The following is a 16,476-nucleotide window of genomic DNA, read 5'->3' on the forward strand; positions in this document are numbered from 1 at the left end:
CCATTTCTTCCTCAACACACCTCTCATACCACCCTCTCCAAAGTAAGGGGGGAGAAGGGGGAAAATCCTTGGCCACCAGGAACTTCTGATGGAAAGTCCGTCTGGTTTTGAAGGCATGAGAGAAGCCAAAACTTGGATCTCCTGAGGCTCATCACTGTTTGGAAACTACACACCAAAGTCTTCACTGCATTAACACTTCATTTCAGGAAATAAAAAATAATAGGGAATGAGTGTAAATGCTGCACTTCACTGGCTGAGCAGTCTTGGAAGAGATTCCAAGAACTCCTTCATTACTTGAAAGTGCTGCTGGCACCAAAATCATCTTGTTTTACTGGGATGTTGCTTTCACCTAGGTGGGTAAATGTTCAGCTTCCAGCTTCCAGCTTCCAAACAAATATCATCTCACTTGTGAGGTTCTTTGTCTTCCAAACAAAGCTTTAGCTTTTTTTTTTCCCCAAAGAATTTCAGACTGATGGATATTGGCAGTGGAAGACATGTTAAATAATGCATGAAGAGAAGGATGGACACAAGAAGTGTCAGCTTCCCGTTTTATACCCTTTTCCCCTGCAGCCTTTGAAACATATTTTATGCAGTTTCTTTATAATTCATACAAATACATAAAGGCTAACCCTTCACATTAGGCTCTCATGAATATACTGTGCAAATTCATATGCAAAGCAGATGTAACCCTCAGGCCACTGGCACATGCCCAGCCGCAAAAGAGGTACCACTGTGTCAGGCAGCATTTTGTTGTTTCTGGCAATCCCTCTGAATTTAAGTCAGGAATGAAACAAAATGGAACAAAGGCAGTATATTTTACACTCCTTTACGCCAAAAGTACAAGTACAGATCAACACACTGTCTCTAACCTTGTGGGATTTTTAGCTGTCTCCAGGGTAAATAAATCAGCCTCTACTTTTTTTCCTTCTCTTAAAAAATACCCACAGTTCTGTCAAGGATTTGAAAGCAGTGGTGTAGTAAGATATTATCTCAAAAACTGACTCCATATGTACGACAAACATCCTTTATTTCAAACACACATATTTACATTGCTTACTCAGAGCTAGACTATGACAAAACTAATGGATAATCTCATTCAAGAAAATCTTTCTAATGATACATGTTGGCATCATATATTTTGACAAAGAAAATAGCTTACTAACAACCTGCTATTACACTGGTGTCCCTGTGGAACTGGAGAAAAGTATCTGAAAATGTTTGCTTCAGCATGATCCAAAACCAACTGTAACCACTGGAAAGACTTTCAGAGTCTTTCCTGAACTTAGTCTTAATCCTTCCAGGCATCACACTCTATCCTGCATTGATACTCCCACCTAAATAAAGCTGAAATATTTCTGCATCAAAGAACAATTAGTCTGATAAAAGCGAGAACAAAAAATACTTTCAAAGAACAGTTTCTACTAAAAATTTAATATTAGTCTTTTACCACTGGGCTAAAACACGAGAGAAAACAGCATATTACAACCATGAATGCTGACATAAGACATCCATTAAAATCTTAATTAAAGTGCATTCTGCATTACAGCAAGTCTTGGCAGTGCAAGTCATCTACAAAACACTATGAAGTGCATTTGAAATTTGAAAGGAGCATGTGCAATTCTTTTTTAAAAAAATACATCATTTATCTCAAGAGACAAGGAAGTTTAATAGCATTCAAATTGCCCAGCACTTTAGGTTTGCCTGAAATTACACACACATCATATAATTTGGTCCTTACAAATGTTATTATTTATCCTACCCAAAGCTATCATGCTGTCTAGGTTGATGTCCCAGTAAACTGGTGTTTTTGCAGAAGGGCTTAACACTTGTAGCTCTGATCCAACAAATTCTCTCCACCATAATCTCTTTGGAATTAATAATTTATTATACTTAATGAGACTTCTAACATGCAGTAAATTAGACAAGTTGTTATGTCTTCAAAGGATCATTTCCTGCCAGGCAAAAGGAAGAAAGCAGCAGACACACAGTAGAGGGATGATCATTCTGGCTTAGACAAACAGCTCACTAATTCTTTTTTTTAAGGTGTGAATTAATAATCTCCAGTTACCTCTTATGAAACCATTGCTGCTTAGTTTTTATATATAACTGTATGCCTCAAATGTTTATATTCAAGTGTTGGACATTTGTCAATTAGCAGTATTGTGATACAAGGCTCTGTTTGTTAGGCTTTATGAGTGCTTAAAGTAGTCAATATCCTCTCAGGCTGCTCCTAAGCATTGAGCTTAACTTCAAAACAGTAAAATCTCTCTTTCCTCTCTTAAAACATCCTTCATTCATCGTTTTGTCAGCAGAAATTCTATTTCTTTTAAACCAATAGTGTTGTTTATTGACACCGTGACAGCCAATTTGCACAGCAGTAAAAACACGGTCCTTGTCCTCCACTGCTTCTTCCCTTCCTTTGGATCTCATGTGCACCACACTGGATCTAGACTTAAATGGTCTTCACCAAAAGAGACCCCAGACATCTTTTCCTGGGTAAGGCCAACTGGTTCAGATTAAAACCTCAGATCCAGACACACCTGGAAAATTGCTCTTGCTTGAGCCAACTCATCTCCCTAACACACGGTCAGAGGAGGAAGTGGCCCTTGCCACGTAAGAAGAGCTATTGCACCTTTGTGAAGAAGTTATTGTGTTGTCTGCTTGGTTATAGTTCTATTTTAGGGTGAGGCCTGCTCAGTAAACCAGGTAAAAGGACGCCATGAGATAAATCAGAAGATGCTAAACAAGGGTTGTTGCAGTCTGAGTGGCTGTAGCAAGCATGACTTCAGAGAGAAGAACAGCATCTGAGACCTGGAGGTCGGGCACTGATGTCTGAGATAACTGGTTAGGGTGAGTTCCCATAGCCCTTCGTTTCTTTAATTTGGTTGTCAAGAGTTGATTGGTTATTGCTTTCCCCTCCTAGTTTTAAACATAAGTCTGTAAATATTTATCTCCTTAGTTGAATATGTATTAGTTATAGAACGTTCTGTGTTACTCGATGCCCCATTGGTAGACTGTTCCTGACTCCTCCTATGAGTTACCCCCATTGGTTACCTCCTTGTTAATCCCTCCCCTATCACCCTACCTGATTGGCTGTTACCATTATCCCCGCCTTTCTTTCTCTGAGTATAAAATCCCTGGACCCTCTTGTGAAATTGGTTTTCTGTCCCTGGACCCTTCGCCTGCAATAAACCTGCTTGGGGAGCCCATAGGGAGAGTCCCTCCTGCTTCTTCACCTCTGCTGACACTTCTACCACCTAAGCCTAGAGCTTGCTCCTCAGAGTGAGGGTTTCTCCCTTGAAGCTGCTGTGACTCGCCTGCCAAGGGCTGTGAGCAATGAGACGCTGTGCCACCCTCCGAGCTATTCCCTAGGCTCATCGTCTCACAGGGTTGAGGTCAGCAAAGAGCAGATGCCAATGTAAGAAGGTGGGTCAGATTTAAAATAATAGGATATGGATTTACACTGGAGAAACCAAGTATGGTAGGATTAAATAATGCAAGTAGGGATAAGACTCTAGTGTGAGAATCTTAGATTTTCAGTCCTTTTTTATCTCCAGAAGAGATTAATTTTCAGGGTCTGGTCTGGTTTCCACTTTTCCATTCATATATGGCAGATCCTGGTTTCACTACCTTAGGCTGTCAATGTGAAAGGAGAAATCCGGGACACCAATGTGGGACCAGTCACTGTGAAAGGAGAAAAGCGGGAGATGAAAATGGTCTTTACCCACTGTAGAGGTGAAGTATGTGCTCAGAACTGGCCATTCTTTCCTTAAGGGACTTTGGAGGAAGAGACTGCAATCAAGATACACGACTCATCTTGTTTGTTTCAGCCTCTTACACTGCTCCAAGATAGGAAAAGCATGTGCAGAATTAGGGAAGACCCATTGAGTCACCAAATTTTGTGACCAGCATGGAATCAGTGTTAGCTGCTTTTTTTTCTTCAGGGCTGAAGGGTAGGATTTAGCATCTGGGATGATTTTCTTGTGCTATGAGTTCTTTAACTACTGCGTTTGCAATGTACCAAAAATAACACGGGTGCCAACACTTCTTGTGATTTCCTCTGCATTTACCTTTTCTCATTAGAATTTATTTTAATAATCACACATTACTCCAGAGCAGCAAAAACGCGCCCTTGTTTCTGTCAGAAATATTGTACTTGGTACACAAAGTTGTTTTTAATCTTCAGATTGGTCTGCATACGTATAGATAGCGCCTTACAGCATTGTTTTTGCAGCCTTAATCGGGAAAATGTACGCACTGGGCAAAGTAATTGGATTTCGGCTGAGAAGCAGCATTTGAATAAAATCAATAAAGATTCTGTCATCTAATATTTTAAGTTTGGTACAATGTGTATACTGCAGGTCAGTGTAAATTCATTAAAAAGATCAATGCAATGAAAGTTGTCTTAGGTGCCTTGAAATATCCTAGGGTGACTTGAGAGGAAGTTGCCAAGGAAACAAGAGATGCAACTCAGAGAAACATTTAGGTGTTTTAAGTTGATGTCTGTATTCTACTGAGTTTCTGAGACAGTATAATATAGGAAGTTGTCATGGAAACAAAATTCAACAAATGGTTAATGAATAGCCAGGCTGGGCAATTACTGCAGGTGGCTGTGTCAAACAATTTGGACCAGAACACCCTTAAAAAATGAGAACTCTCCACAGATCCTTGGTTGTTGTCTTTTACACCAGATAAAAAGAGAAAATTATGCTTAGGCACCAAAATGGTAGATGCATTCTCAAAACTGCTAACAGATAGACATCTTTATAGCTGTGTTAATTTTGGATAATATAAATCATAATTCCTTAACCAGCATCTAGAAGCTCTCCTGCTTTGAAGTTCAGCTATAATTCTCTTGTATTATTGTCCATATTAAATGAAACATTTTAATTAAAAATACTTTTAAAACTGAATTTGTATCTTGATTGGTGTCTCTTCTCTTCCAAAGGCTTTTTGTTTGACATGATGTTTTGGTTTTGCTCTTTTACCCTAGGTTTAGTCCCATGTCTACTTTTCTTCAGTAGTCAATCCTTGCCAAAGTTATTTTAATTTCTGTAATAGAACATAACAGTCATTTTCCAGGATCAGGCAAGCATCAGTGTTTTTTCTTCCTTTATTGTTCCGTTTCAGCTTCTCAATTTCCTGTCTCATTAGGTCTGAGGCATTTGTCAGCATGTGTACAGTGCTTTAGGGTCTCAGCACTAACGTGAAAACCCATAACTTCCTATCAAATTCAAAGGAGAAATCTAAGAACACATACAGTGGCATGCAATCTGTATTCTTTTTTAATGCATTGAGGAAACCATGGCACTGGCAGTCTCAGGGAGATTAGCTGATACAGGCTCCATAACGGAACATGCAGAAGGCATTTCAGTCTGGTATATGCAGAAATATATATGTATCTCTATAAATACATCTATACACATTCTGTTCTATGCAGACAGAATACATCTAATGAATAGATAAGATAGATAAAGTAATCGAAGTTCTTCTGCATGGAAATTCCTTTCACAAAGCTACTCAAAATTCACAATAATTTTACTTTCCCAATGGGATACCCTCAAATAGTTGTTCCTGGGAAGTATTTCCTATCTAACATGCATACTAATAACATCATGTTATTTATTTTGCTAAAAAGCTCCTGGCCATTATGTTTTAGCTTCAGCCTGTCACTTGTTAAAAATAATGGCTTTTTGAGACATTTCACAAACATTTTTGTCTGCCTTAAATAGCAAGGGATTAAGATGCCAAATCCTGGATGACAATATTTGTAGCTACCTCACCATTTTAGGCTATAGCTACAATTATAAAATTTACATTATGTCATTTCCCCCAGCTACACACACACACAAATTGGACATTTTGAGGCGTATCTGTGCTTGCACAGGAATGAGGGTAAAGCAAGCTTATGTCATTTGCTTGGCTACTAGAAATGCCATATGCCTTTAATGAGGTTTAGCTTTTTCATGAATGTACAAAAATCTTCTCTTTGATCCCTTCATCCCCTCCTCACCACTGTATCACAAGGGTGACAGAGGTTGGTAGAGTATCCACACACCCTGTGGTCCTGTCTGCCCTCTGCCTGCTGCCTCAGGTTGCTCCTCATTTAGTGCAGCTGCATGGATGGTGAACAGGAGAAAAAATAGGAAATCCAATCCAAAAAATACAGTATTTCTAGCCCAGCAAGACCCCTCCAATTTGTTGTGGGGTTTTTATGGGGGTTTTTGACCTAAATAAAGGGAATGTAAGATGTTACTTTCAAATCTATGTTCACATGAGCTTCACAAGGTCCAGATGGATGCTTGGACAGAAGAAAAAAGAGAATCCAACTCTGATAATCTCATTAAAATTCTGGAAATGTCAGCACTTAGCCAGACCTTAAATAATGATTTCCAGGAGAATTTCAGCTTTTATGTAAGTTTCTAAAAGACTTCATGGTCATGTAGAAAAGGTGCTTGAAAGGTTTAGAAAGAGAGGACAGAAATGCTAAGCCCTGTATAGAATTTTTGTATGTTTTTTTTTAACATCTACATATTATTGAGAGGCTTAAAGCGTAATACATGAATGATTGGAACTGGTCAAGAATCAAGACTCTAAACGTGAAACATATTTAACATGAATGCATGCCCTTGGAAACCACACACAATTTCTTTTATCATCAATCCTCCTAGCAGAAAATCTGAATAGAACTAGCATTTCACCAAGTACCAGATGATGTCCCTGAGCTGTGAAGGGTACAGTAGGATAAAGAGAGGAAAAATAATTCATTGTCATTCCCAACATAGTAGTTAAGCCTATCCTGCCCTTAAATGTATTTTGCAACCCGTATGATTTTGTAATTGTACAGCTTTGTACTAAAGATAATACAAAAACCTTGAATTGTGCTTCATAGCAGCACAATCAATTAACTACTTACATATGGACAAACACTTGAATATATTGTATTGTGTCTGGATGCTACCTTACACTTCTCTCATACACTACATTCAATTAACTCAAGGCTGTTGCAAGTTCCTGAGCATGCTTCAGAATAAAGTCCTTCAGAGAAAGGGCATTTGTCTCTTGTGTGTCAAGATACTCAAACTTTAAACTTGAATGAATACTCTGAAAGTTTAATTTCAACACTGCTAGTGCTAGAAAGTCTCTTTTTAAGGCTTATTGCAGTTTAAGGCAGCTCTGAGGAAGCGAATCAGACTCTGGCTCACTGCTCATTGCCCAAAGATGGTGTAGTCAGCTGGATAAAGGCAAAAATGCATCTTTGTTTGCTATGGAATCAAATACCATAGGATCACTGGATTTTTTTATAGCATTTATTAGAAGTTATTAACTTCTTGAGATCATAAATAAAGGGGTATGGGAAAAAGAAACCTTAAAGTTAGGGGTTTTTCTCTTCTCTATTATTTGTATCGGCTAACAAGAAAAAAACAGTGCTCCATTGTAATAGCATTATTTGCCCAGAAATTGATTTTGCTTGGTGTTCTGCAAATACAAGCTGAAGGGATATTGAAGCTATGGGAATCCTGGGATACACAGTTATGCTACTTCATTAATCATCTGTCCTTCTTAAATACTCACATAGGTTAGCATTTATGTAACAATCGTTGGCATTACTGGGTTTCTTGCATATTTTGTAATGACCAGTGCTACTATATTCACTCAGGGGTAACAAATTATACGTTACCTAACTAATACAATCATCATTTCAGATTTTGACTACTCACAAATAGACATTTGCATTCCATATACAAATTTAATGCTTGTACCTGTGAAATTGGCAGCAGTTCTATAAATAAAAATGATTCCTTATGAATGAGCTTTCAAACTGTAAATGTGAAAACTCAACCTTAGAAAAAATTCAACAGTCCTTTTTCCATTAATATAACTTTCAAAATGAATAGGTTTGTGAGCTTTTTATTCTTGAAAAACATAGTGGAGAGAGGTCAGAGCTGTCTTCCCAGATGAAGTCTGTTAAATAATAAATATAAACTCCAATAACTTTCAGGCACTTCAAACCAGGCACAAAATACAGAAAACTCACAGCAGTTAGTATATCAGAACCAGGGATTCAAGTAATTTTTATTCACTTGTGCAACTCAGGGCAGTTTGTCTGTCACTGAAATGCTGTTTACACAAAGCATCCACAGCAGAAAAACATTTTAAACATCTTGTGTATGGAACTTCCCACCAGGAAACACAGCTTGTGATATGGCAATTCAACAAAAATAAATTAAATCTATACATGATCATCTCAAAGGCAGAGCAAAGGAAGGTCTGCCAGTGCTTTGGGGAAAATTCTCCCATTGCTTACATCCTCGTTCAGAAGTTTTCAGGTCTCTTCTGATCTGCAGACCCTCCCCATGTCTTCACTGTATGGACTCATGGGTAAATTTAAGCCTATGGCCACAAGACCTAGCAGTGACTGAGCAAGAAAACACACATCAAAGGGTGCTGGTTGGACAGGGAATCCAGTCAGCCCCCCGTTTAGCATCATGGCAGCAGTCGTGTGCTGTAGGATGTGAGGGTGCACACCTGTGAGCTGAGTCTCTTGCACAGTTGGTGTGCTCTGGTTTCGGTGAACAGTGAGGGGAAGGGGCACAGAGATAAGGCTGCTAAATGCCAGTTGCCACTTGCTGGGGGGCTGCAGCATCTCTTGTGGACACCTCCAGCAGTGACACTTGCTTCTCCTCCAGCTGAGAAACCAGACCACCTGGTCTCAAAGACATATGGTGCAGGGTCTGCTAACCCTGACTGTGGCATCCTTCATTCCAGGTGGAGAAATCCTGATGTCTTCCTTTCTTTCTCGCCCAGCACTTTTCAGCCATTCCCTGCACTAGACAGGCTGCATTGCTGAGTTGGGTCACCTTTCAGCAGAGACCTTGACTTTAGACTGTGCCCCTCACTGGGCCAGCAAACATTTGTTCAGAGCTCACATAAGCCCAGGTGAAACTTTTAAGTGTGCTGCTGACAGAGAGATTTGTACTAAAATGTAGGTGGGAGCCTGAGTTAAGCCTGTGGTGAAGACATGCTCTCAGTCTAGATATTCCATTGTAAGACCCAACATGCATCAATGCAGTGTCCTAAATCACACTGTTGCTAGTGTCAGGAAAGAAAAGCAAATAAAGCAGAGGTAAGGACAAAATATGATGAGTGGAAATACATATGTGCATCCATAAGCACATGTGCCCATCCCACACTCACACTACATAATGTAATTGCATTTCCCATGATAACACCTTCAGGGCGATAGCTAAATTTCTGCCATGAAATATAGCTCCATTTTTTGGGGTATGTCATAGATTTCAACTGGCAGTTTACCAGTTGATAGTTCGAGGCTGAAGGAAACACTTCCATTCATTTCACTGAGGGTAGTCATGGTGTGCAAAGCCACTGATTAAAATGACAATCTGAAAGAGGGCCAGAAGTGAGAGAAAACCTCTCTGCTCCCTCCTGCCTCTACTCGCTTCCCACTGCTCGGCGCTGGATTCCTTAACCTTTGCCACAACTTGCTGGTAAATAGTCTGGGCTAAAATTAGGTACATAGCAAAGGGTAGGTGTTACCATCTGCTGCATGTTGTTAATTCTTGATGGCCTGATAACATCTAATTTTGATGTTCTTTATTAGCTTCCTGGGGAAGAGAATAGAGGGATAGGGCTCTAGTGCCACCATCAGTGGTTTGCAGAATTTGCTGCTTTTCTTCAGTTAACAGCCACCCCTGCCACAAAAAAAGGGTTTTAGAAGAACATGCTAGGTAAGATAGGAGATCATGACATTATTTTAGATATTATTCTTCTTCATTGCCATGCTTTGAAATAGTCACTGCTTTTTCTCATCTGGTTCTGAACTCTCCATTTTCATTCTCCACCTACAGTCATGCTCCCAAAGATGGAGTAAACAAGCCAGAAAAGTGACTTAGCACACATGACTCTCAGTCCCTTACTAGGTAATAAACATGTAAAAGGTGGTTCTTTAAAAACAACAGCTAAAGGCCTGAATTGCCTTTCTGATCTTTTACATTATACATGGCTAAGCATTTTGCATCATGCTTGGCTAAGCATACTGTAAACAAAAACTGGGAAGAGAAAGTAACTCAGAAATTAGATCAGGCCTCTCAAACTAAAGAGAATCTTCATCGTTGGTCAAATTTTCAAGTCAAAAGTTCATGAAATATCTTAAAGGTTAGTACTGGAGCCTACCTTTTTGATATAACCTTGGCATGCATTACAATTTTTCACCTGGAATCCTAAGCTTTATACTGAGCCATTATTTTGGAATTCCAACTTTATGTAGACTTTTTACTCTTATCTTAGATAGCCTCATAAAAGCTCCTTCATTGCATGCTACCAGTCATCTCTTCCTAGAGTCCATGTTGGTCATACTCAACAATTCTCTTTCTTCTCCAAGGTACCAGAGATTCACTATGACACCAGCTGTGATAATTAAATGCTTCATCCTCTAATGAACCAGATGATGCAGCAGCACAGCTCTCACTCCCATTGAGCTGCTGTCCTGGCTGGGTGCCTCTGCCATCTTGACCTGTCTGCCCAAAGCCCTTCCTGAGAAGGCTTGGCTGTGTTCTTCCAACTGCATGAAACAGCCAACAAGCCAAGCACCACTATCAGGACTGGCAAGTATATTTGTTTTCAGCATCTCTGTGGTGAGTCAGTGAGACAGATGTACTCTTGAGGACTAGCAAAGTCACACTGCCTTTTTTATGAATAGCTTAGATATTCAAAACTGCAGAACAGCTTCCCAGAGGAGGCAAATGTGCCCCCAGCCTGAGTCGGCTTAGGCCCTCCTGGAAGGCTGTGTCTGGAAACATTAGGAGGTAAGAAATATCAACAGCAACTGTAAATGTCAGCAAAGAGAGTTACTACTCACAAGTGATACATTAAAGATCCCCATCCAGTGGGAAAACTGTATCTGATATTAAGCTCTCCCCAGACATAGAGCTCTGCTATGTAGAGATGGAATACTTGCAACTGAGGTAGATAAATGCTCTGGCTGCTTTTAGAAAGACACCTGATTTATTTGCCTTTTTCAATCTAAAGAGATTTATATCTCAACATGAGCATGCTATACTAGGACAAGCAGAAAAAAAGGGAACATCTGCAGGTGAAAGTGCTATCAAACTCCAACAGACCATGTGACCTATAAGTAAGAATTGTTAGATAATTAGCTCAATATTTCTAAAATTGTGGTCTGCGATGTTTCTAGGGGTCAATAAAAGATACAAAAGAAGTTAAAAATGTTAGATGTCAAGAGCAGCTGTAGTTCATTCCTAAAGGATGTGGGTTATCAATGTGGATTATAACACGAGGCCATAATGTTCACAAGATGGGGAACTCAAATACCCTTAGCTGATATCAGCATCTCAGTTCCTTCAAGGCAAGGAGTTAATTAAAACACATGTAGCTGGCAGTTATGGTTTGGTTTGATACCCCTGTGTTGGGGAAGATGAAACAGGAAAACCTTGTAAATATGATTGCCTGACAAAAGATTTTGGGAATATGAAAACTACAGGCAACATCGAAATGAAAGCCACTTTTGAAATACCAGGTCTTAGTTACTGAACAACTAGAAAACAATGGTATGGCCACTGAAGATAATCCCCTCTTGATGGAACAATACCCTCTGCTTGCAAACAGGTCCAAGGGTCAGAGCAGACCCTACTAGCTCAGCAGAAGGGGTCCAAAGAGTAGTTTTTAGAAGTTAAGATGTAACACTCTATGGTAATATAAGAACTCTTATAGGCTGTATGTAAATGCTATAGGATTTGTATCTTGTATTAGATTGGTTAGTGAGAATTAGAATATTCAGTACAGAAGATGATTTATTGTATTGTAACCAGGACTTCAGACATTCTCTCTTCTATTCACTCCTTTCCTTCCTTACTTCCACTCTTGCTCTTACACCCTCTCTCTCTCTCTCACCTGCTTACTCTCTTGGGCCTGCTCAGAGCTGAGTCAGGCAGCTCTGAGCAGTGCCCCTATACCCACGCCTTTACAATAAACCGACTGTGTCCCAAGACCTGCCTATAGAGATCTCTCCGTCACCGTCTACGTCCGACTGTCCCGACCGAACCCGTCCGCAACCTACACCCTGTAAGACATGGAAGGAGCTCTGTCTGATGCAGTGAGTAGAAATGCTGGGATTACATGGAAAAAATGAGTCAAAAAATAGTCACAGATGGTTTAGAAAATACTACGCCTGCCTTATAGGGAGCTATCTGTTGTTTTCTACAATCTGAATAAGCTGAGAAATTCACAGAATGGATGATCAGTGATGAGAAAAGTGGACACCAGAAGGTGTCAGGCAAAGGCTTTGTTTGTGTAATCTAGCACCACCATTTCATCAACTTCCAAGAAAATTCCCAAGCTCATACTAGCTGAGGACCATCACGTGTACTCCTGCTATGAAGAAATGGAAGAATAAAGGTCTTGCAAAAATGAAATAATCACCTATAGTACCCACTCAGAGAAGTAAAACTAAATACTTTTATCTCTAAATCTCACCCACATACTCCTTTCTCTCACAAACACATAGAGTATGCAGAAGAATAAGGACTGCTTGCTAATCCCTGGCTATTGCAAAGGAAGATAAGTAATCCTCTGTAATCAAATCTGTATGAAGCTTTCATTTTTTCATAATAAAGCATTCATATTACAGATGCCCTGCCAGATTTTACCATCTTGCCATTATATTGATTCTTAAATAGGAAAGCTATCATACTTCTGACTGCTTCTCATGAGGAGACTAATTAGATTATTTCATCATCTGGTTCATCAAAGCAGGAAATACTTAAGTGTCACAGCTGGTCTCAAACTAAATATCTAGTACCAAGATTTTAAATGAAAACTATTACATCTTCAGTGGGTAAGCATTTCATAAAGGGCTAGACAGTAAAAAATGATGAAGATAACAGATATTGTCTCACATCTTTGGGCTGAAAAGGGAGTCTTACTCTACCAGTGCATTTGGATTTATTTTCCCTTGCTTTTGCTAGTACTATCATCAAAGAGGTTTTGCATAATGAACAGATCTGGAAAACTGAGAGAGCTATTTCGATTTCTGGAAAAGATTTATGACTGAGAATTAAAAACTCTGAGGCAACATCTTCCTTTTAAATGAATCTCCTGTTATTGATGCAACTTTTCCAATCAGAGTACTCACCACTATGGAGAGATCAACTACAAGGAAGGGCATCCCCCCTTCAAAGGAACCATCCCACTGTCCGATCACTATTCACTGCCCATGACTCCTTTCAGAATTTCTAAGAGATCTTCCTCTTTTGCACACACTGTGTACATTAAGCAAATCCTCCTGTAAAGGAAGATGTGTGACAAAGCCACATACTCAATTTTGTTGTGCTTCACCTCCTCCTAAATATACACGGAGAAGAGGAATAGACAAGCTACTCATGTGAAAGAAGAGTTTGTTCACCACAGTGACTTGGAGTGAAATTGCCGCCTATCACCAGCAGTCAGGAAAAGGCCTAGGCTATGCAGGTCTACTTAAGACCTTAAAAAGAGCAGCATGATAATGGGTAAATCATTTCCTTTAAAGAACATTGATTTTCATATGTAAAAGCAGAGTCTTTGTATTATACCAAAACCTCAGTAACTTTGTTATGGGATAATATAATCCTACTTCTCTTACAGACCTATAATGTCATTATGTAAATGGCTATACAAAGCCACGATTATATCAACAAAATGAAATTGTTGTGTGAGACAGTTCCCAGTCTCTGTAAATGAGGCTTTTCAGCACTGTAAAACCAGAAAGTTTCCTCCTATAATGCTAGAGGTAATGTTAACATCGTTGATTCCTGTGGCATTTTTTACTTTGAGGGTTATCCCAATTAACCTTGAAGAGCACAGGACCAAAAAAATAATATATATGTGGGTTGCATCATGCAGTGAAAATTGTAATTATATTTAGACTCCTCTTATGTTCTGCACTTCCTTGACCTTATTAGAAATTTAGAAATCCTCATAACTTTGCCTGCCAGTTTACTTGGTCAAAAATAGCTCTTCGTAATCTAAACTCTCTTGGTTTTTTTTAATAAGTTAGGCCGTAGGCCTCATAAAATTTTCAACAGAAGTTTTGACAGGTCACTTTGATGTGGAAAAATGTAATTTTTATGTCATAACTATCTTTTTGAAGTTATATGAACCAATAGATGAACCATGAACCTCAGAAAAGGACACATACTTTCTTTCTGAACTCAGCTAACTTTCGGAGTGCACAGAGTAATGAAAGATAAAAATTGTTTAAAACACACACGGAATAGTGTGAGGGCAGTAACGGTGTCATAAAAATATTTCCAATAAGTTGTCTCCTGAATTAATAGCATATAGCTGTTACAAGACAATGCTATTAAATAAACTGGTAAAATTTAGCTACAAACTTCAGTTAATGATCCCGGTAAAATCATCACCCATGATGCCGATATTTTTAGCCTATTACACAATTAGCTTTTCTTAAATTTCTAACTTATTTCTGCCTTTGTGCTGGTTTTACCTTGGATGCAGTTCATTTTCCACATAGTAGCCAGTGTGTGGCTATGCTTTGTGCTGAAAAAAAGACCAGAAATTAAGTTCAGATGTTTGTACAATTCTGCAATTAACCTGTAACCAGCAGTGTGCAATGTCTGCTGTGTTAAAAATGCTGACCAGGGGAACTGCACCCACTCTTCTGAGTTGAAAAATATCTCCATCTCCAAAAAGGAGAAGAGATGGATCTTTACAGATTGTAAAGTCTCAAACGTGTGTATGAGCTGGTCCATAGCAATGGTTTAGAGAAGCATGAGCACTGCAGTGGCACTAGCTGTGAAGTGTTACAATCCTCATCATTCCACTGCATTTTGGGCACTGTTTTCCACTTTATCTGTTACTTCCTCTTTGCAGACCCTCATTTTGTTAGACAGTACATGTTAAAGAAATACTCTTTAAGGAAGGACAGAGAAGGGAATAAAGAGGAGGTCTAAGACAGGCCACAGTGAGGAGTATTCCACTGATCCCAGGTCCTTAGAGGACTGTAGGCTCCACAATATGAGGCAAATGGAGGCAGTGTTACAGACAAAATGAGAATGTCTGACCTCCCTCTCCCTCAGCAGAAGTTATTGTTTGGGTTTTACACAAGAAAAGGAAAATTGAATAAGGGTGCCAAATATTCCAACTAGTGATAAGCAATAATGCTACTTTATTTTAAGACCATTTACTTACTGACATGGGAAAAAAGAAGACATGCCACTGCATATTGAACATCAGGGGGAAAAAATCTTACTCAAGTATTTGCCTTCGCAGCATTTTAGTAGTAGTATTTTAAACATGAATACTATCTCCCTAGCTGATCTGAAAAAAGGCTCCTGTACTCACTCAGAGCTGCTATCCTTTCCATTAAGGTCATCCAACGAGGCCTCACTCTGTTGTTTTCTTATCAAACAGGTAGCACCAGAGAACTGATAAAAAGAATTCCCCTTATGGAAAGTAGTCTTGCTACGGTACTGTTGTCCTATTTAACTTTTTTACTTACAATTTAGGCAACGTAACAGAGAAATCACACCTTTCTCTCACATTTTCATGTTCTCGTGGCAGCAGTGAATTTCGCTATTGCCACAGTTTCCCATCTTCCTGCTGACATTTACTAAGCAGCCCCTCTTTCCTCCCTAACCTCCAGATCCATGTCTCCAATCCCATGCCACACTCTGTTATGCACAGTTGTTTGTGGGAACAGGTAACAAACAAATTCAAACCACGCAATTTTACAGCCAAGCCTTCCCAACAGTTAAAAGAAATCTAAAGGCACCTCCAATAACAAATAAATAACAAAATAAAGTTACTAATGTGTAAATGGATATTAGATTGAAGCAAACCAGTTGAGAAATTAAAAAGGAGGAAGGAACAAGAACTAAGCAGCAAAAACCGGAGCTTATGGAAAGTCAGACCTACTTTGTTGTAAGTAAATGTAAACTAACTGAAATATAAAAATGCTCTGAAATGAGTAATAGAAATTTCAGATTTTGTCATCACAGGGAAAAGATGAAAAATGCCACATTTCTTAAGAAACCACAGTGATTTCAGTGTCAAAACCCCAGTGTCAACAGTGCCTCCCAGCCCTTCTTTTTGTAAGACTGACAGGTAGCTAAAAAGCCAAAAAGCAGGAAGGGAGGACCACTACAGAGCTCTGCCTGCAGTTTGGCAGCCAAAGTGCTTCCAAGAATGCCTGGATGTCTCAATACCAGAAGAATTTTGAATCAGCCCTCAAGAGCACAGCCCATAACTCTTTAATCCCATTTGGCAGGCTCAGACCCAGCGCTGAAAGTCCAGGCTCTGCAGCACACCAGGAGTGTTCAGCAAGTTGAGTAAAAAATGTTTGCAAGTAAAAAGCAACTTTCTTTAGAAAATTTTCAGTCTACTCAAAGAACAACCCTGACAAGGTGATAACCTCAACTCCTTTATGCCAGCAATGAAAGT

This window comes from Corvus kubaryi, unplaced genomic scaffold (assembly GCF_017639235.1).
Source record: "Corvus kubaryi isolate FWS band 111438036 unplaced genomic scaffold, C.kubaryi_AGA036_p1.0 132, whole genome shotgun sequence".
Taxonomy (NCBI): Eukaryota; Metazoa; Chordata; class Aves; order Passeriformes; family Corvidae; genus Corvus; species Corvus kubaryi.